The sequence below is a fragment of the Carlito syrichta genome, unplaced genomic scaffold (assembly GCF_000164805.1).
Source record: "Carlito syrichta isolate Samal-C Ts95f unplaced genomic scaffold, Tarsius_syrichta-2.0.1 Scaffold272825, whole genome shotgun sequence".
Classification (NCBI taxonomy): Eukaryota; Metazoa; Chordata; class Mammalia; order Primates; family Tarsiidae; genus Carlito; species Carlito syrichta.
In genome coordinates, this window is record NW_007216921.1 from 13536 (window position 1) to 36464 (window position 22929).

The window sequence follows — 22929 nt, forward strand, 5'->3', positions numbered from 1 at the left end:
CTGCGGTGGCCCGGAGCGGCCACCGCACTCCAGTCTGTGTGACAGAGTGAGTCTCCAACTCAAAAAATAAATAAATAAATAAATAAATAAATAAATAAATAAATAAATAAAATAGAAAACCTTTTGGGTAGTCTAGAGATTGTATAAGCACTCAAAATTAGAAAAGAAAAAGTATGACATAAATACAGAGAGAAAAAATATAGGATTATATTTTGTATACCTTTAAGCTACTTTATTTCATTATTTTCTAGAAAAAAATTTATTTCATTCATCTTTTCCCTAAATGTCAAACAAACAAATAAACAAACAAAATAAACCAAGAGCCAAGATCTATTAAATGTTCTAGGATTTTATGATACAGAAGAGATTCTTCACAATTTTTGAGAATATATAGTTCATAGAATAAAATAAACATAAAGCAAATGAAAAGCTTTAAAATTATTTCATGATTATTATAACCACTACATAAAAACCTATTTTGAAAATGCATATTTCAAAATATTGAATAAATTTGGGGTTCATATCATATCAAAATCCAAATAGTTCTATGCTCAAGGAAGGTCTATTCTGAGAATGAAAAGGAGATGTAACACTAAAAAGTTTCTCAATGAAATATAGCATGTCATAGCTAATAAGTCATCCTCTAGACCAATGGCCAACTCTACTCCTACCAAAGGAAAAAGAAAAAGCTAAAAGAAAACAAGATTTTTTAAAAAGAAAAAAAAATTGGTCATTTTTGACCAAGTACTACATCGGTTTCCTTTACATATTCTCAGTATACTAGAAATAAAATTGTACTTCCTTAATATAGGGTATTTCAATCAACAGCTGTATAGTTTCTCACAAGAAATACTATAATCCCTGTGAATATTATATTATTACAGTAAAGAATACAATCATTTTCTCTCCGTAGTGGTGAATTTCTACTCAAGATTTATTTCCTTCTTCCTTCTGTTAATATGATTCAGGTACTATATGTTCATGTGTTCCATGGGATAATGGGTCTCCTGCCCCTTTTGTGTCAGAGGATGCATTTTGACAAGTCTCAGCCAATCCTAGTAATAGTCTGTGTGCCTAGGCAAAGATTACCTTGGAAAAGGGCATACAATAAAATTCTGAAAATAAAATGTGAGATGTCAGCTGTGGGACTTCTGGGAAAATGGGCAAAATCAATGCATGAAATCCCTGCGTCCTGGTTTTACTGTGTTTGATTGAGAGTCTGAAAACTGAAACTGCAACAGCCTTCTTTAAACCATAAAGAGTGAGCAATCTCCTGAGGATGGCGGAGAAAAGATGGAAAGAATCTGTATATTTTAGTGACCAGCCCTGGAATATTAACCAGCTCTGGAATAACCCTACAAAAGGGTTATCTGAAGGAAAATAATTAATCCTATTTACAATTTAAGACATTTTAATTTAAGGTTTCTGTTAAGTAGATCTGAAGCCATTGATACACTCATTCTCACCAAAATTGTTTAACAGTGTTTTGGAATTAGAACAAAATAATGAAATAAATACAACAACATTTAACTTTGTCGCTGTTCCCATGGAAAACTCAAGAGAAACCACACAAGCTATTGGTGTCTGTTGTATATCTTGGAGACTGACCTTATGGGGGCTGTGTATTCATTCATCAAATACTACTTTGTAAAGATATTTTTGTTTAGGCACCAGATAATTTTCTAATAATGTCTTTGGCCTTAGATGAACCTGACTGATGACTTGATTTTAACAGAAGCATCTGAATTTAGAAGCCATTGGTGTGTTTGAAATGTAAAAGTCCAATCACATTGTAGCTCAATGAATTCACACACAGTGAAAAACTGAAAACTTTGCAACCACAATATAAGACAAGAAATGGAACATTGACAGTATCTCAGATATCATTCTGATATTCTCTCCCTATCTTTGCACATTTTCTCTTGCATTGAAACATAATTACAATAATTTATTTATCTCCTTTATTTCAGATGAGCATTTGAATTAAAAGCAGTTTTTATTTTTTAAGTTATTTTGAAATAATTTTAGACTTACTGCAGAGAGTTTCTATCTACCTTTTATCCAGTTTTCCTTAATGATAGCACCTTACATAAGCATAATACAATTATCAAAATGATATTAATATTGCTACTATACGGTTAGCCAGAGACTTCATTCACATTTTAACAGTTTTTAAATTAATGTTATTTTCCTTTTCCAAGATCCAATCCAGAATTCCCCATTACATTTAGTCATCATGTCTTTTTAGTTTCCTCCAATCTGTGACCATTTCTCAGTCTTTTATATATTGCTGGATTTGATTTGCTAATATTATGCTGAGTTCTACACCTGTATTCATAAAAGATACTGGTTTGTGGTTTTCTTTCCCAGGATGTTTTGCCTGCTTTTGTTATCAAGTTAATATTGGCATCATAGAATGAGTTTAAAGTGTTTTCTCCTCTACAGTTTTTTTGAATATTTTGTGAAGGATTTGGTGTAATTCTTTTTTTTTTTTTTTAAGTTTGGCAGAATTCACTAGCAAAGTCATCAGTTCCTGGATTTTTTTTTTAACGTGAGAAATTTCTTGATTACTAATTCCATTACTTTGCTTGTTATAGGTCTAATCAGATTTTCTCCTTCTTCTTGAGCCATTTTTGGTAATTTGTGTCTATCTACAAACTTGCCTATTTCATAAAAAAAATTTAACTATGAATTTAGTAGGCCTAACAGACATCTAAAGAACACTGCATTCTATAACAGCAAATACACAGTCTACTCAAGTGCACAAGAAACACTATCCAGGATAGACCATATATAAGCCAATATAAGACTGTATATGGCCACATATAAGCCAATATGAGCAAGTTTAAGTAATTAAAAAGTGTAGGAATCATACAGTATACATTCTTCAAATACAGTGGAATGAAATTAGAAATAAATGAGAGAAATTTGGGAAATTTACAATTATGTAAAGAACAACAACATACTACTAAATAACCAAAGAAATGCTGTGAGGTAAGTAAAAAAAATGCTCTGAGGTAAGTAATATACAATGCAACATACCAAAATTTTTAAAATTCAGTCAACACAATGCTTAGAGGAAAATGTGTAGATTAAATGCATATTTATTATTGAAAGTGTGGTATTGAACTCTCAACTATTAATATTAAATGGTCTATTTCTCCCTTCAATTCCATTATTTATGTCTTGTATTTATTAATGTTTTGTTGTTAAATCCATTCAAATTTATATAATTGTCATATTTTCTTAAAGAATTGATGCCTTCATTATTTAAAAAAATTTTTGTCTCTAGTGACAATTATTGTCTTAAAGTCTATTTTGTCTGATATCAGTACATCAGTCTTATTTTGTTTACTGTTGACAGAGTATAGCATTTTTCCATGCTTTTACTTTCAACTAATTTGTGTCTTTAAATCTAATGTTTGTTTCAAGTATATAGCACATAGTTGAATCACTTAAAAAAATAAGTTTTGCAAATCTCTGCCTTTTGATTTAAGTGTTGAATTCACTCCAATTTAATGTAATAATTATAAGTTAGGATTCAACTCTGCCATTTTAAAATCTGTCTTACTCTATTTTCTATTTGTCTTGTGTCACTTTTATTCCTCTATTCCTCTAGTTAATACCTTCTTTTGTGTTAAATAAGTCTTTTCAAGCATATCATTTTAATTATCTTGTCATTTATTTTACTGTATTCTTTGTGTTATTTTCTTAGTAGCTTCCCTTGGGGTTACAATGAACATCTTAACATATACCAAGCGAGCTCAGATTAATTCTAACTTAATTTCAAAAGCATGTAAAAATTTTGTTCTTACATATCTATATTCTCTTCTCACTCCCTACATTTGTACTATTATTGTCACACAAATAATATCTTTAATCATTGTATGCCCATCAACACATATTTATAATTATTGTTTTATACTATTTAGTATTTCTACAATTATATGGCAGATCTATTAGTTACAAATGCAATTATTGTTTATCTGAGAAGTTTTAATTTCTTCTAAATTTTTAAAGAACAGTATTAATGTTTTTTATTGAAATTAGGATTTGGGGGCCAATATCTTCTTCTCAAGAATTATTTCTATTCCTTTCACTCCTTTCCTTCAGGGACTTTAATTATGCATATATTGGTATACTTGATGATATACCACAGGTCTCTGAGGCTTTTTCTCTTTTTTTTTTCTTTCCTTCAACCTTCTGTTTCTATTTCTTAGACTGGATAGTCTCAGTTGACCCATCTTCAAGTTTTCTGATTCTTTCTTCGGCCAGCTGAAATGTGCCATGGTGTTCCACTAGTGTATTTTTAGTTTGAGTTACTGTCTTTTTAAACTCCAGAGTTTATGTTTGGTTGTTCTATTTTTCTTAGTCATACTTTTGTTTTAGTCCTTTAGGAATTTTTTTTTTTGGTTCTTTGATCATATTTTAAATAGCTACTTTAAAATCTTTCCTTAGTAAGCTCAATATCTCACCTTCCTCAGGGATATTTATCCTATTATCTCTTCTCCCTTTTTGGTGTTATTATTGTTGTATATATTATGTTTAATTTGGTTACGAATCTAATAATACATTATTATAATTATTACTTCATAGAATTTTATGTCATTTAAAGAAGCAGAGAAAAGAAAGAGAAGCAAGAAAATTTAAGACTTTGTAGGGTTGGTCTTTGATGGCAGTCATTGAGGCTTACTCTTACTCCAGGAGGGCTACTTGGGGCTTTCTCTCATTCTATTAAAATTCTTTTATCTACCATTCTTTAAATTGCTATTATAGAATACCAACTTCCTCTGAATTGTCGATTGGCAAAATAGTCATTGCTTTTGACAACATTCAGAAGTTCAAACCTCTTCACTGTATTCCAAATAAAGTCAATCCCACTGGGGAAAGCAATAGAAATATCTGTACTTTTGGACTGTGGCTGAGAACCATGACGTCTTTCCAGAATGACACCACTGCTCCATAAATTAGGTGCTGGGTGAGTATGGTAGTAACTGGTCTTCTTAACTTGCCTCCCCTGGCATGAAATAACTACCTTCTAAACAATGTGAAGCAAGAGTGATTGGAACCCAGAATCCTCATCTTGTTGGATCTGGGCTAGATGAAAGCAAGAAGCCCTGGACACCTTAGCTGCATTCGCCTGGAATACAGCTTCTGTAACACACAACTTGGAGATAAATAAGAAATTCTTTTGGGCTATCAGACTCAAGGAGAACTGTAGCCCAAAACCGGGTTATTTAAGGAGCAGGAGCTCTTTCTTTTTGACTACATCTACCTTAAGAAGAGCTTCTATCACACTGAGCTGGTGGTGGGCAGGGAGCAGGTCATGGATAAAATGCCACAGACTCTCTCTTTTTTATACCAAAACATATCTTACAGATTTTCTTAAATAAATACTTCCCAACTGGCTGATCACATGCAGAATATTGAAACAGGACCACTACCTATCACCATACAAAAAAATTAACCCTAAATGGATCAAAGATCTAAACATAAAACCTCAAACTATAAGAATCTTAGAAAAAGCAGGAGACATTCTTATGGAAATTGGAGCTAGCAACCAATTCCTGATCAAAACCTCAAGTGCCCATACCATAAGAGATAAGATAGACAAGTGGGATCTCTTCAAACTGACAAATTTCTTCAAAGCAAAAGAAACCACCAAGAGAGTAGGGAGACAGCCCACAGAATGGGGAAAAATATTTGCCAACTGTGTATCTGACAAAGACCTAACATCTAGGATTTACAAGGAACTCAAACGTGCTGAAAGGAAAAAAACAAACAGTCCATTAAAAAGTGGGCAAAAGACATTAATAGACACTTCTCAAAAGAAGATGCCCAGGCAGCAAACAGACACAGGGAAAAGTTCTCAGCCTCACTCATTGTCAGAGAAATGCAAATCAAAACCACATTGACATACCACTTAACCCCAGTAAGAATGGCCATCATTAATAAAACAAACAGCAACAGGTGCTGGCAAGGATGTGGCGAAAAAGGAACACTTCTACACTGCTGGTGAGAATGCAAACTAGTGTAATCTCTTTAGAAGACAGTGTGGTGATCTCTGAATGAACTAGAAACTGACCTTCCATATGGCCAGCAATCGCCCTATTGGGAATATACCCAGAGGAACTCAAGTCATTCTACCAAAAAGATACCTGCACAAGCATGTTTCTTGCAGCTCTATTCACAATAGCCAAAACATGGAACCAACCATGTCGTCAATTGAAGTTGAACTGGATAAAAAAGATGTGATACATATACACAATGGAATATTATGCAGTCATAAAGAAGGACAAACATATGGACTTTGCAGCAACTTGGATGGATTTAGTCCATTATACTCAGTGATCTATCACAGAAACAAAAACAGAGTACCATATGCTTTCACTCATAAGTGAATCTTGAGCAATTATCATAATACTATAAGAAAGGGATTGGCAGTGGTGGGAAACTGCCAGGGGAGGGGGTGGGATTGACAGTTGAGGGAAATTGCCAGGAAGAGAGGAGCACACCTCATTAACAAGGGTACCTGCATATTCAGTGTTTGTATACCTAACCCTGAATTGTACCCCACATCTTTAAAAGAAAAGAAAAGAAAAAGAAAAAAAAATGTGGTGCATATGCACAATTGAATATTATGCAGCCATAAAGAAGAACAAACATATGGACTTACAGCAACTTGGATGAATTTAGAGTCTATCATACTCAGTGATCTATCACAGAAACAAAGAACAGAGTACCATATGTTCTCACTGATAAGTAGACCTTGAAAAATTATCATAATACTGTAAGAAAGAGATTGGCAGTATTGGGAACTGCCAGGAGAAGGGGGTGGGATTGGCAGTTGAGAGAAACTGCCAGGGGAGGGGAGAGCACACCTCATCAACAAGAATACCTGTATAATGAACATTTGCATACATAATCCTGAATAGTACCCCACATCTTTAAAATAAAGAAAAAAAAAGTCAAAGAACAACAGATGGTGGTGCAGATGTAGAGAAAAGATACCATTCATTCACTGCTGGTGATATTGTAAACTAGTTCAACCTTTATGGAAAACAGTATGGAGATTTTTCAAAGAACTAAAGATAGAATTGTCATTTGACCCTGGAATCCCACTACTGGTGATTTACCCAAAGGAAAAGAAATAATTAAATTAAAAAGATAACTGAACCCATATGTTCATTGCAGCACTATTCACAATAGCAAGATCATGGAACCAACCTAAGTGCCCATCAAGAATTGACTGGATAAATAAAATATGGTATATATACACCATGGAATATTATACAACTATAAAGCACAAAATCATGTCCTTTGCAGCAACATGGATGGAGCTGGAGAACATACTAAGTGAGCTGATTTAGACACAGAAAACCAAACACTGCATGTTCTCACTTATATGCAGGTGCTAAATGGCCACTAAGATGGAATTAATAGACACTAGGGACAACAAAAGGAGGGAGGGAGGGAGAGGGGTTAAAGTTCAGAAATTACCTACTGGGTAAAATATTCACTCTCTGGGCAATGGTTCACCTGATATCCCACCCCCACCTCTACACAATATGTTCATGTAATGAACTTGTACTTGCACCCCGAAGTGAAAATAAAACAAAATATGAAAATAAAAATAAATAAATATTTGTTGCTGTATGACTGAGGAAAAATTCCAGCAAAGTTAAATGGTTACTTTATATAATTTTCACCAATTACAATTTATAATTGAAGGGAGGATCCATGGAACTTTTCATGCTGCTGTTCTAAACATTACTTCCTATTCTTTTATCTGGAAAACATTAAATAGAATTTATATGATTCTTTCCTCAAGTATATAGTACAATACTCTGGTAAGACTATCTAGTCTTAGAGTTTTCTTAAAAGGCTTTTAAGTATGAAACAACTTCTTTAAGAGATAGAGAACTTTTAGCCGGGCTCAGTGGCTCAGCCTGTAATCCTGCGCCTTTGGGAGGCTGAGGTGAGTGGATTGCCTGAGCCTGCGGGTTCGAGACCCACCTGGGCAGTGAGACCTCATCGCTACAATAAATCAAAAATCAGCCGGGCGTGGTAGCACATGCCTGTAATTCCGGCTACTCGGAAGGCTGAGGCAGAAGGATCGCCAGAGCCCAGTGGGTCGAGACTGTGGTGGCCGGGAGTGGCCACTGCACTCCAGTCTGGGCAATGGAGTGAAACTCCAACTCAAAAAAAACAAAAAAACAAACAAAAAAGAGATAGAGAACTTTTAAGTTATTTCTTCTTGAGTAAGTTTCATGATTTTGTAGATTTTACATACTTGATTATTTTAAATTGTTAAATGCATGAGCATTGAGTGGTTCAACACTTTCTCTTAATGTAATGTCTGTGGGGTCTGTAGTGATATGACATTTTTCCTTCATAATATCAATAATTTATGTTTTTCTCTTTTTGGGGATCATTCTGGGTAGAGATTTATACATTTCATTATTTTTTTCCCAAAGAAGCACCTTTTAGTTTTATTTATTTTCTTTATTTTTCTTATTTTTTAAATTACATTGATACCTGGATGTTTTTATTATTTTTAAAATTTTGCTTATTTTGAATCTAATTTGCCCTTTTTTAGATTATTAACATGGAAGCATACGCTTACTACTCTGAAAACTTTTGTTTTTAATAGAAATATTTAGTACCATAATTTCCCCTCAATACACTGCAATAAGAGTATCATACAACTTTTGATAAATTGTATTGCCATGTTTTTTGTTTATTTTGTTAGTTCAAAATGCTTTAAAATTTTTCTTAATACTTTCTCTTTCACTGATGAGTTATTTTGTAGTTTTTGTGTGTTTTATCAAAATATTTGGGAATTTTCTTATTTTTTGTTGATTTATAGTTTAATTCCATTACGGTCTAAGGATGTATAACATTTATTCATGGAAATTGATTTTTTTTTTCTGCTAGGGTTTTACTGTTGAAAGTTAGAGTTAATCTATTTAGGAATTAGGCTGGGACTGAGGTTTGTTGTCTGCAGATTCAGATTAAGACTCTCGAGGCGGCTTTCATAGAGGCAGTTAGCGTGAGACTGAGGAGCACTGAGCAGCATGTCATGCCCTGCACTGCCCAGACTAGCAAACAATACAGTCACAATGGCTAAAAGTGACCCCAAGAAACCAAAGGACAAGATGTCTGCTTATGCCTTCTTTGTGCAGACATGCAGAGAAGAGCTTAAGAAGAAAAACTCAGAAGTCCCTGTCAATTTTGCAGAATTTTTCAAGTGGTCTGAGAGGTGGAAGACAATGTCTGGGAAAGAGAAGGCTAAATTTAAGGAAATGGCAAATGCAGATAAAGTATGCTATGATCAGGAAATGAAGGATTATGGTTCAGCTAAGGGAGGCAAGAAGAAGGACGCCAATGCCTCCAAAGGGCCACCGTCTGGATTCTTCCTGTTTTGTTCAGAATTTTGCCCCAGGATCAAATCCACAAACCCTGACATTTCTATTGGAGATGTTGCAAGAAAAAAAGGGTGAGATGTGGAATAACTTAAGCGACAGTGAAAAGCAACCTTACATCACTAAGGCAGCAAAGCTGGAGAAGTACAAGAAGGATATTGCCGGCTATAAGTCTAAAGGAAAATTTGATGATACAAAGGGTCCCACTAAAGTTGCCTGGAAATAGTGGAATAGGAAGACGAAGGATTGGGGGGGGATGAATAAAAAACTGTTTCTTTGTCTCCTTGTGAACACCTCAGAGCCAGAATTGACATGTCTCTTACTTGAGAGGTGTCTGTTGCCCTCATTAGGTTTAACTGCAAAATTTGATCACGATCATATTGTAGTCTCTCAAACTCTAGAAATTGTCAGTGGTTACGTAAAGTAGCCCTGGGTGTCTGGAGCATCCTGAAACTGTATCAAAGCTGTACATATTTCCAAGCATTTTTAAAATAAAAAGACACGTGCTCTCCTCATTCTGTGCACTTTGCTGTTGGTATGACAAAACATTTAAAGATGCTCTGACTTTTAAAAAAAAATTTTTTTTTTTTGAGTTTGAGTCTCACTCTGTTGCCCAGACTGTAGTGCAGTGGTCGCTCCTGACCACTGCAGCCTCGACCTGCTGGGCTCCGGTGATCCTTCCGCCTCAACCTTCCAAGTAGCTGGAACTACAGGCACGCACTACCATGCCCGGCTGATTTTTTTGATTTATTGTAGAGATGAGGTCTCGCCAAGTTGCCCAGGCGGGTCTCGAACCCGCGGGCTCAGGCAATCCACTCACCTCAGCCTCCCAAAGCGCGGGCTGAGCCACCGAGCCTGGCTTTTTTTTTTTTTTTAATTTTTAAGGTGGTGTTAATTCCACGGTTATTGGCTAGAAATCCTGAGTTCTCAGCTGCATCTATCATTTGTATAAAGAAAGAAACAACCGAGACAAACTCTCGATGTTCCTCTTGGAGTCAAAACTGTGGGGAAGATGCCTTTGGAGGGGCTGTAGCTCAGGGTGTGCACTATGAGGCTGGACCTGTGGACACTGTGGTGAGCATCCATGTAGCTTCAGGTTGTTTTGTTTTGTATATAGTGACATAGCATTCTGCTGCCATTCTTAGCTGTGGACAAAAGAGGGGTCAGTTGGCCTGAGAAGTCTTTGGGGTTTTTTTTCTTCTTTTAGCTAAGTGTGGTTGTTTTTAAAGAACTCTTCATTGTCAGGAAAGCGAAGAGTCACTGCACCAATGAAAGTTCAAGAACCTTTTTTACTTAAACGCGATTTGCAACGTTCTATTATTTTTTGTATGTTTAAAATACTGAAATGGTTTTGAAGTTAAACAAACAGTACTACATTTTAAAAAAAGATTAAGACTTTTTTCCATAGTGAAGACAGGGGAGAAGGATCTTGGCAAAATTTCTCTTACTACTCCAGATCTTTTCAGGATATTTTCTCTATCTTCTTATAGGAAGTTACCACCATTCATATAAAATGTATGCTGTAACTTTTTTTAAAATTAGGAAGTCAAATTAAATAGTAAAAAATTAATGAGAAGCCCTTTCCATTTCTTTATTTTTATCAGTAACATTGAATATAAATACAATGGGAAAATGATCAAAATTGTTCATTTCAGATAATCATTAGGGCTGCTAAGTTATATTTACTTCTCTTTCTAGTCACATGGAGGTATTGCATATTTTCATCTCCTTGAAGGTGGGCATGTTACTTACTTGCTCTGGAAAACAAAATTTTAGTAGAAGTGTTAAGAGACAGTTTAAGATTCATACCTCCCACTTTCTGTCACCAGAGTAACTGGCTGTACTCCAGATAGTGACAGGGCTCCCAGCAAGGCATCTGGAGTGAAAAGATGTAAAAGGGATCCTGCAGTCAATTCAATATGAACATGTAGCCTGAGCAAAAAAAAAAAAAACAAAACAACAAACTTTAGTTATTATAAGGCACTGATATTTTAGGCATGTTTGTTACCTTACTATTAACTAGCTACTTTGACTAGTGCTGTTGCGTTTCTTGTGGAAATGAATTTCAACAATGGTAATTACATGTCGGTGACATCTGTCATCCATGAATGCAGACCGCCCAGGCCAGGTTACATAATATGTTACTAACAACTCATGATATTTTTACTGTAGAAAAGACATATTAATATTCACTTGAAGCTCTCAAGTTTTACTCAGGAAAGTAGAAAGTAGGAAATAGAACTGGCAACTATTTTGCACAATTTGCCAGGAGTTACTCACTTTTCTTATATAGGGTTCTTATATATAGGTTCGGTCTGTATTTTTATATTCACAAACATATCCAAGTTCTTGCTCTTCCTCCTCTGTTTAATAAATACTACTCAATCTCTTTTTATTTCCTTTGGGAATAATCTTTTAAAATTATTGTGTTTGCTCTTATAAATTATACTCTTCTTTTGTGTTGTTGTCACAGTACTCCAAAAAATATTATTGGATATATAGTATTCAACCATTGATATAATTAAAGGAAGACATATATTTGTGTGTATATATCATATATAGATATATAATTATGTATATATATATATCTCCATAGAAACATCTGCTTAATGTTAATTCTCACAGAATTACTGTGAAACATTATGTAAATGCACTTTTTAAAAGTTATTTTATATACCTGTAGTTTTATGCATGGCCACTGTTATTTTTCTTTGAACATATATATATATTATGGTGAGATACATTATTACAAAGAAAGAGAAATTATTAGATGTTATTTTACAATACTCATTGACAATTAGGTCAGGAGTTGGAAAAATTGCACTTTAGATAAAAGATCTTGCTTTATCGTTTCTTGAAAGCAGTAACAAAGGAGTTTGTGCACTCTGTTCTGAAAAGCTTATGGCAATATAGACAGGAAACCTGGGGAAGCAGGGATCCAGAATTGCAGCATAAGTAGACAATGATCACAGCCTTCTCTCCACTACTGATTAATCTGGGCAATCTTATCACCAGCCAGAGCAGGAAAAAATGCTGAGGGTGCCTTATAGGGAAGAAAAATCAGGCTTTGAGTTCTGGGCATGCGGATGTTTGACTCTTTCAGGTACTTTGTTCGTTTTGGTGATACCATTTTGTGAGGGATTTTGTTTAGTTTTTCTATCAGTATTTCCCCTCACACTTCAGTAAAATGTAAAATAAACTTACTGGCTGCCAAAACCAAGCTTATAAGTAAACAGTGCTACAGAGAGCAAAGGCAGACTGAACGGGAGACTGTGAAGAGGAATGAGAGTCTAGCCTCCCTTAAACCTTAATAGGATCCTCTTTGAAATGACTAATAAAAACTGACTAAAACATTCAGGAGGAAAAAAAGGTTTCAAAAATTATAAAGTAAAGAGGCCAGCGGCAAATATGTGACACAAAGTGTTCTGAAGCTGCTTCACCTCTCTCACTCTCAAAGCTATTTGGCTTGGTTTCAGGCTCCAGGATGTGGCTCAAAGGGACTTCTGTCTTTTGGAAACCTCATCTGTGCCAAGAACTCTTGATCCAGAATGCCTGTAGGAGCCTGGCTTGGTTCTGGGGAGTTGGCACAGACTCTGGAGACTACAGAGAGAAAATATGTATATATTTTTAAAACTAAAATCTTCTTCCTCCCCCTCAACTGATTCCTTCTCTTTCCATTTTCTTCACTGTAAAAGATATCTGAAATAGATGGAAAGCAACTATCAAGATAGCATGGTAAGTCAGAAATAATTTTCTAAGGTTCCTAGTGCAAAAATTATAGGGAAAAACACAAGTTACCTTTGTTCAAGCCTTCAAGGAATCCTTAAAATCTGTTTGCATACAAACTCTTCCATTATTGCTCCAGTCAACATTTAATTTTTCTTTTATCCAAATTCCTAAGGTTCTTATAGTCCACATTTGTACTTATTTTTGGATGTATTTTTTTTAAAATTTTAGTATTATTATTGGAGATTTCAAATGTTCATGGTCTTATCATAGTATTGTGTTTGTTTCTCAGAGTTTACACTCCATCTGTTAATAAAACAAATGTGGGTAAAATGTGGGAAATTTTTTTTTGGACTACTTTGACTATAAAGATTTTATGCCCTCCCAAAATTGAAGAAAAAATTGCGAAAAAGGTGGTTACAATTCTAGTTTGCTTTATGTATGGTCATTCTGGGTCAAAGCTCGCCAACAAATATTCATAACTCTCATAATGAATGTATATTCTTATTTAGTGGTATGAAATAAAAAAACAAGGATAAATATAAAATAAGATGGAGAAAGAAAGGGTACAGGAGGACAATACAGCAAGTTTATATTATTGTTCATATTAAGGAACTAATAGATATTTTATAAAGAAATGTATATCTAGAGATATCTCAGATGAAGTAGAGACCAGCCAGCTATATCTTAGCGGCCAAATCTGGTACGATGTCTGTTTTTGTATGACTTACCACCACAAAAAAGGATTTTTTTAACATTTTTTAATTGCAGAAAAAAATAGCATAATAGTTCATTACATGTAATAATTGTATGAAATTCAGAATGCAGTATCCACAATAAAGTTTTATTGGAACACAATCATACTTATTCATCTGTATAAGAGCTATGGCTACTTTCATGTTATAATGGCCCAGTTGTGACACAGACCCCATGGCTTGTATTTTCTAATTCTAGTGAATTTTGAAAAGTGGTAAATTTAATGTATAAAAACAAAAGTTAGTTGTTTGAAAAATTAGCAAATCATCAACTTAATCAGAAAAAAAGAAAAAAACTTCAATGAAAAACAATGAAGCACACAACTAAGCAGTAAAGGGGAAACTAGCCACACAGGAACAAAGGACATTAAAAAATTTATAATGAGACTACATTGAAAAACTTGGATGAAATAGCTATTTTTAAGAAAAATATAATTTATGGAAGACAATGTCATAAATAAACAAATTATAAACAGAACAATTTCAATCGCATTAATAGATAAAATTATCAAAAGGCTATTCCCAGCAAAGTATTAGATTTGGACACATTCATAAAGGAATTCAAGTGCTTTAAAAGCAAATAATGCCTGTGCTATTTGTATTATTCCTGAGAATAGTAGGCAAAGAGTAGAAAATCTCCAAATTATTTTGAAAAATAGAGAATAAAATTGAATAGAGAATAAAATTGATAATAAAACCTGATAACAATATTTTTAATTTTTTGAGGACCCTCCTTACTGTTTTCCATACTGGCTGCACTAGTTTACATTCTATTTTTTTTTTCTAACCATCCATTATCCCTCTTCCTTCCTCCCTCCCTTTTCCCTTCCCTCTTCTTCCCTCTCCTTCTTTTTTCATAGAACAATATTTTCCTAATCTTGCCATCCACATACCATCTTCTCAATTTTTGCCAGTTCTCTGTGCCTAATATTATGTAATCAATATATTTTCTTTTTTTATTAAACATTTTTTATTATAAAATTGTGGGGTACAGTTAAGGGTTAGGTATACGAATGTGCATCATTCAGGCACCCTTGTTAATAAGGGGTGTCTCCCCATCCCCAGACAGATATTGACTACCGTTAGTCCCAGCTCCCTTCCCCTCCCTACCCGCCCATTGTTTCCCACCACTGTCAGTCTTTTTTTTTTTTTTAAAGTATTATGGTAGATGTTCAAGGTCCACTATATGAGTAAGAACATGTGAGATGTTCAAGGTCCACTATATGAGTAAGAACATGTGATACTCAGATCTTTGTTTCTGTGAGAGATCACTCAGTATTATAGACTCTAGTTCCATCCAGGTTGCTGCAAAATTCATGATTTTGTTCTTTTTTATGACTGCGTAGTATTTCATCATGTATATGTACCACATTGTTAATCCAGTCCTCTTTTGATGGACAGCATGGTTGGTTCCAGGTTCTTGCTATTGTGAACAATGCTGCGATAAACATTCGTGTGCAGGTATCTTTTTGCAAAGTGATTTGAGTTCTTCAGGGTATATTCCCAGTAGGGGGATTGCAGAGTCATATGGGAGGTCGATATTTAGAGCTTTTAGGAATCGCCACACTGCTTTCCACAGAGGTTGCACTAGTTTGCACTCCCACCAACAGTGTAGGAGTGTTCCCTTTTCCCCACACCCTCTCCAGCAGCTGTTATTTTTTGAGTTGTTGATAATGGCCATTCTGACTGGAGTTAGGTGGTATCTAAGTGTGGTTTTGATTTGCATCTCCCTGATGATTAGTGAGGTTGAACATTTCTTCATGTGTCTGTTGGCTGCTCGGATGTCTTCCTTTATGAAGTGTCTGTTCATATCTTTTGCCCACTTTATAATGGGGTTATTTGTTTTTTCCTCTCAGCACGTTTGAGTTCCTTGTAGATCCTTTGTCGGACCTGGAGTTTCAAATACTTTTTCCCAGTCTGTGGGCTGTCTCCCTGCTTTCTTGATAGTTTCTTTGGCTTTGCAGAAGCTTGTCAGTTTAATGAGGCCCCACTTGTCTATCTTTTCTCTTATGGCCTGTGGGTTCCGGGTTTTGTTCAGGAATTGGATGCCAGTTCCAATTTCCATAAGGGTATATCCTGCATTTTCTATAGTGTACATTCTTAATGATGGTGTGCAAAGATTCCCTTTTCTCCAAGTCAACAATAAAAGACAATTGTGTACAAAAAGTAATAGATTGAATCAACATCTCTATTATATGAAAAAGGATCAGCTTCACTCATAATAATGTAAAACTGCATAGATGCACCACACTTATCAGTTTAATTCACATTCCTCAGTTCAGAACCTTTCTCTGGAGAATTTAAAGGAAATAGGCATCCTTATACACTTCAGATGGAAGCATATATTGCCATGGGACTTCCCCATATTTGGGCTGGAAGATATTGATCACTTCTGGTCCCTGACAGAGGAATGAATTCTGGTCTGTTAGAACTCCTAAGCTTGTTTTCTTCATCCACAGGTCATCTTTTGTAAGACTCCGAATATTTTCCAGTTTACTCCAAGTGTTATCTGATGGTTTCATCTATGAGCATTATGATGTGAAAAAACTTGGGAAGACTTGTAATGGTACAATTGCCAGAGGGTAATTTGATATTGTCTATTAAAGTTATAAATTTGTATATAACTTTTGACGTACTTTCAATTTGGGAATTAATCCTGAAGATATGCCTCCATGTATGTCAAATGAAATATATTAAAGATTATTCATTTTGTCAGTATTTGCAACAGCAAAATATTAGAAACAACACAAATGGTAAATCAGGACATTCAAATAATAGGGCACGATGAATTAACACTTAAAAGAAAACATGTACTAATTTGAAAAGGTCTTTAAGTAAATTGTTAATTCAGTAAGTAATTAATTTACAGTAAAATTAATAACCTTTACTCTAGAGTTAGAACAAGTCTGTTCACACTGCAGTCAGAGGAACATAGGAGAGGGGTAATCTCACAACTATGTAAGAGGTAGGTGGATTAGGTTAGTTTCTTCAGACTATTTTGCCTTACAGAGAAACAATTAGACCTTGCTGAAAATAACTGTATTGCTTCTCCTATTTCTTCCTTAAGGAAGACTTCATACTGTTTTACTCACTTTTACAAACAGTCAAACATATTCCAAATGGAAGTACAGTTCATGTTCATGTTCTCCCTTTCTAATTCTGTAAGCATCTCTCTCTTAAGGGAGAACTGTGGCATCCTCAAGGTATGTGTGTTAAGGCAGGTGTCCACAGTACTGGCCAGAGAGGGTGGGCAGGTATTTAGCAGGAGATTGCAGACAATTTACATAGCATACTATCTTTGGTCTAAAAACAGAGATATAATATATATTCATATTTGCTTGTATATACTTTAGTAACTCTGAAGGACACATGCTTAACAGCACTTTCCTGGGGTCAGGTGATACAGGCTGAGAACTGAGGATCAGAGGTAGAAGCGAGACATTTTCCTTTATATGTTTCTGCATTTTTAGTTTTTTAAAAATTGGTGAACAATACACATATGTTGCCATACCAAAACTACTAATGTGAAAACAATGCAGCAGCATCTATTTCCAAAACAAGGAATTAAGGTAAGTGGTAGAATTGGTGATAAAACGTGCTGTGTCAAATTTCAGATGCAAATATGTACATGTATTGAATCCCTCAGGCATATGAGGACCCAAAAAAACAGAATTTTAAGATAAAATTGTGTATTTATTCTTACATGTTTAAACTTCAGTGACCTTCAAAGTACTCTCTGTTTGATGCAATATACCTATTGAGATCCTTTTTTCACTGCTCAAAACTGATTTTGAATTAATCAATTGTGGTGCCTTTTAGTGTTTCTGCTGTTTTTTGGTTTCACCTCTTCTGCACTGGCAAAATGGTTCCCTTTGTGGGTTTTTTCATCCAAGGAAACAAAAAGATTGGTTGAATATGGAGAGTGGAACATGGGGTCATGCTGTTTGTTGGCCAAAAACTGCTAAACATTCAGTGAAGTGTGGGCAGGTGAGTTGTCATGGTGGAAGAAACAGTCACCTGTTTGCCACAGCTTGGAACTTCTTCTGAAAATCATGATGCAAGTTCTCAAAATTTCCACATAAAAATTTTGGTTGACTATTTGGTCTGGAGGAACAAATTTTAAGTGTACTACAAGGGGCCCACACTCCATAAGATAATTCCAGTTATTTTTTGGGGGGGTGGGTCTCCTTTTGTAATTTGGTCAGGATATGGTAAATGTGATAAATGCTCCTAAACAATTCTGTGTCTGCTGTCAGTGGTGATGTCACATCCTGCTCTGTTTTTTGATCACATTCTACTCTGATGTTTCAAGTAGATCAGAGAGAGGTCTCTTATCTGAATTAGTCACTTTCCTCTCAATCAGGTTCAAAGTAGCCATATATGGGTGGTATTTTTGACTTTTAAGGAAACTAGAACTAATCCCTTTGGTATAGAAACTTGAGCCAAATCCTTATCCTAAGGCAATAGCGTATAGAGATCCCAGACTCTGGGGGAGCTTGCTGGGCAGGAGTCCAACCTGTAGAGCTTTTCTTACCTTGATTTTCTTATCTTATTAGGAAAAAAGAAATTCTCATATTGCCTACCTCAGAGTACTTGCTAGAAATAATCTACATAGAGTAATCAGGAGGGTGCGTGCCACCTAGTATGTGCTCTGTAGGTGTTGGTTATGATTCTTTTTGTTATGCAACTTTTGTAGCCATCAATAACGTCATATCCTATTAGACCCATAGACACCTTGAGGACCCTGTGTGTGTTTTCTGCGACTGAAGAAGAGCTGCTCTTTTTTAAGTTGAAGAAAAACCACCCAACTGAAGTTTTCTTACATTTATTTAGTTCTCTTTAAGAGGCCACCTACAGGAAAATCTTAAGGCTACAGATTGTCTTCTAGTGTTGAATTAATACATTGTAGTGACAAATAACATTAGCTTTAGAATTGGATATCTGGAGGTCATATATTCCAGCTCCACAAATTCCTTGTCTCTCTATTTCTTGGTTTCCTCATTTCTATCAGCCTAACACCATACTCATAGGGGCATTGTGAGAATAATGTGATGCTTCTTGTGTAGTGCTGGACAAATAAATAGTAGGAGTGATTAAATAGATGCTATTTTTATTCTTTTCTTTTCATATGTCATCATGACCCACCTCTGAGACTTCTAGCACACAGTAAATAAGAGAGGAAAAAATTACGATCCAAAGACAAATTCCCAGAATTAATGAACAATATTAATGTGAAGGAAAGGCTGAGGCTAATTTTTTGGGAAAACTTCCATTGCACTCATTGCCAGATTCCATTCCACAGCTATAAAGGTCAGAATTGGTATCATTTTCTAACTTCAGAGGTTCATTATGCTCTCTCCAAACTCTATGAAACATCAATTGTGTTTTATGCCTTAGATCTTGGCTCTTAGAGGAATACTCTTTTTTTTTTTATAAATAGTACAAGGTCACATGTTACAAAAGCCTTACAATTCACAGGGGATACTCTTGTGAGGGGCAGCAGCTGTCCCAGATTTTACTGATGAAAGCTTTGCTTCTTTCTCTTGTCCTAATACCTTTAAATGTTCATTTGATAAATTTTATTTAGCTATAATAATAATTCAAATTAAGTTCAGAAATATAACCATCTTGTTTGCCATCTCTCTTGTTGTTCCAAATCTCTTGGTAAAAGGCCTTTACACAATTTGCCAAAAGACAGATATTTTTAAGCTGCCTTCCTGCTGTTTAAGTTCAGTATCTCCAGCTATCATCATGGAGTCCATAATGATAACTCCTTTGAGTGGTCCATTAAGTGGAATTCTGCTATTCTACCACCATCTCTGGAGTCCTGGCTATCTGATTACCGACTACCAGGATATAAGGTGCTACTTTGTTTCAGTTTCAACCTGTTCCAAGTTTCTGGGGAGACCAGAGTGATGAAATGCTATTTCTAATGAGTTTAATATTAAATAATCTACTGTCCCAATGTAAACCTATTAAATGTAAGGTTACTAAATTCATCATAGAGGATAGACTATCTGTCATTATATAAACTTTTTTTGATAAAAAAGTATGTGTCTGAGAGTTTAACTAATTTGATAATACAGTAAAAAGACTTGTACCCCAATGACAGGGATGTATGATATATATAAAGTGGTCAACCCTTATCCATGGTGGATACAGTCCAAGACCCACTTCAGATGCCTGAAACAACTGATAGTACCAAACTTTATATATACTATTTTTTCTATACATATTTGCCTATGATAAAATTTAATTCATAAATAAGTTACAGTCACATATTAACAACAATAACCACTAATAAAATAGAACAACTAAAACAATATGCCAGCATCACTAGTCTTGTGTTTGGGGTCATTATTTAGTCAAATAAGGGTTACTACAAGCACTGAGATACCACGACAGTCTATCTGATAACTGAGATGGCTCCCAGGTGACTAATAGGTGTGGATATGCTGGACAAAGAGATTATTCACGTCCTGGACAGGATGGAGTGGGACAGCATGAGACGTCATCATGCTACTCAGTGTGGTACAAAATCTAAAACCTATGAATTGTTTTTTTTTCTGGAATTTTCTTTTTAGTACTTTCTGACTGCAGGTGACCATGGATAACTGAAACTTCGGAAAGCAAAATCTCGGATAAGAACTGACTACTGTCTATGTATCATTAGAAATATGCATTTGCATATATATCACTAGAAATATATATGTATGTGTATGTGGTCTCAATTTCACCAGTTACATAAAGGGATAATGACATCTCATGGTGTAGGCAGTACATACTCTCTTTGAAAGCACACGTATAAAAGTTGAAATGGACAGTCAATTAATTAAAAGCTTAATTTCATGTGTCCTATTTAAAAATGTCTTTTAAAAAGTGTTTTCAGAGCCTTGGATACACCCTTTTGCAAGCATTTACTACAACAGCTTTAAAGTTCTGCTTCTTGGCTTGAGGCAAAGATAATCAGACAGACTTGTAGCACCAACTAATTGGATAAATTAAGCATTGTTAACAGTAGTGATATCAGGAACCTTGAAACTAAAGGCAACTTAAATGTCATCTTTTTAACCAAATGTACCTTGTATGAAAAAGATCTAAATTGGGTTTCTATACTCAACCTCCTATCTTTAATGTTTAAGTTATCAGGGACTCTGAAGATGGTGTGGGGGGGGGATTCATGTGAGAAAGAATGGGTCATCATGATGATACAACAAGCTCTGTATTCTGGGGGATAATTACCTCTCGTTTAAGTCATATTATGCAATAACATTGAGTAAAATCGTTCTAGTGCCACACTCAAAAATCCTCAAACTGTATTATTTTGATCTTGCTTTGTGCTCAGCTTGGGTTTTATGAAGCCAAAAGCTGTTACCATTTTTCTTTATTTTTCTGTTCATTTTTCTTTTTAAAAAATATTTTTATTTTAAAGATGTGGAGTACAATTTAGGGTTGGGTATACAAATGGTCATTGTGTACGTAAAATTTGGGCCTCACTTTGGTCCGCACATCACCTGGTTTGAGATCGGGTACCCTTATTGATGAAGTGTGCTCCCTCTTCGCTCCTCCCCCTGACAGTTTCCAGCTACTGCCAATTCCTTTCTTATAGTATTATGATAATTGTTCAGGGTCCACTTATGAGTGAGAACATGTGGGACTCAGTTCTTTGTTTCTGTGATAGATCACTGAGTATTACAGATTCTAAATCTACCCAAATTGCTGTGAAGTTTATAACTTTGTTCTTATTTATGGCTGCATAATATTCCACCATATATATGTACCACATTTTTTAATCCAGTCTACTTTCGATGGGCAGTGTGGTTGGTTCGGTGTTTTCGTTATTGTGAATAGTGCTGAAATAAACATGTGTGCGCAGGTATCTTTTTTGTAGAATGATCTGGGTATATTCCCAGAAGGAGGATTGCTGGGTCTTCTGGGAGGTCGATTTTTGGATCTTTTAGGAATTGCCACTATTTTCCCATAGATTACATTAGTTTACACTCCCACCAATAGTGTAGAAGTGCTCCCCTTTTCCCCACATCCTTTCCAGCATCTGTTGTTTTTTGAGTTATTGATGATGGCTATCCTGACTGGAGTTAGGTGGTATCTCAGTGTAGTTTTAATTTGCATTTCTTTGAAGATTAGTGAGGCTGAGCATTTTTTCATGTATCTGTTGGCTGCTTGTATGTCTTCTTTTGAGAAGTGTCTCTTTGTATCTTTTGTCCACTTTTTAATAGGGCTGCTTGTTTGTTTGTTTTCTTTTTGACACGTTTGAGTTCCTTGTAGATCCTAGATGTTAGGCCTTTGGCAGATATTTTTTCCCAGTCTGTGAACTGTCTCCCTGCTCTCTAGATGGTTTCTTTGGCTTTGCAGAAGGCTTTCAGCTTGATGAGGTTCCCCCTTGTCTATTTTATTTCTTATGGCATGGGCACTGGGGGTTTTGATCAGGGATTGCCAGTTTCAATTTCCATAAGGGTGTCTACTGCATTTCCTAAGGTTCTTATAGTTTGAGGTTTTATGTATAGGTCTTTGATCCATTTATAGTTGATTTTTTGTGTATGGTGATAGGACAGCAGATGTTGTATATTCCTGGAAAGCAAATACTGTTACTTATTCATCTCTGCATTTCTATCAGTGCCTATATAGTGCTTTCAATACGTAAGATTCCTAATAATGCTTGATGGATGTATAAATGATTTATTTAGAAAATCTTCTTTTAACCCATATAATTAAAAATATATACTAACTGGTGTTATAACTTACTTGCAAATCAATATTAGTTTTGTTTCAAAAGCATGAAATTCATGGAATAATTGAAGTTTGCATTTTTAAAATACAGCTTTGATGTAGGTAACCCCCATATGGCACAGATGGAAAGATAAATTTAATATTGTTGCTTTCTTTTTTTTTTTTTTTAAGGATTATAGTTTTTTTTTGTTTTGTTTTGTTTTGTTTTGTTTTTTTATAATTAATCAGTATTTTTATTATAGTTTTGTGGGGTACAGTTAAGGGTTAGGTGTACA

At 34.9% G+C, this 22929-nt stretch overlaps 1 pseudogene; it reads left to right on the forward strand.

Annotated features, from left to right (window-relative positions):
- Positions 1–9038: 9038 nt before the first annotated feature.
- Positions 9039–9651, forward strand: LOC103254194 (annotated as a pseudogene).
- Positions 9652–22929: the final 13278 nt, after the last annotated feature.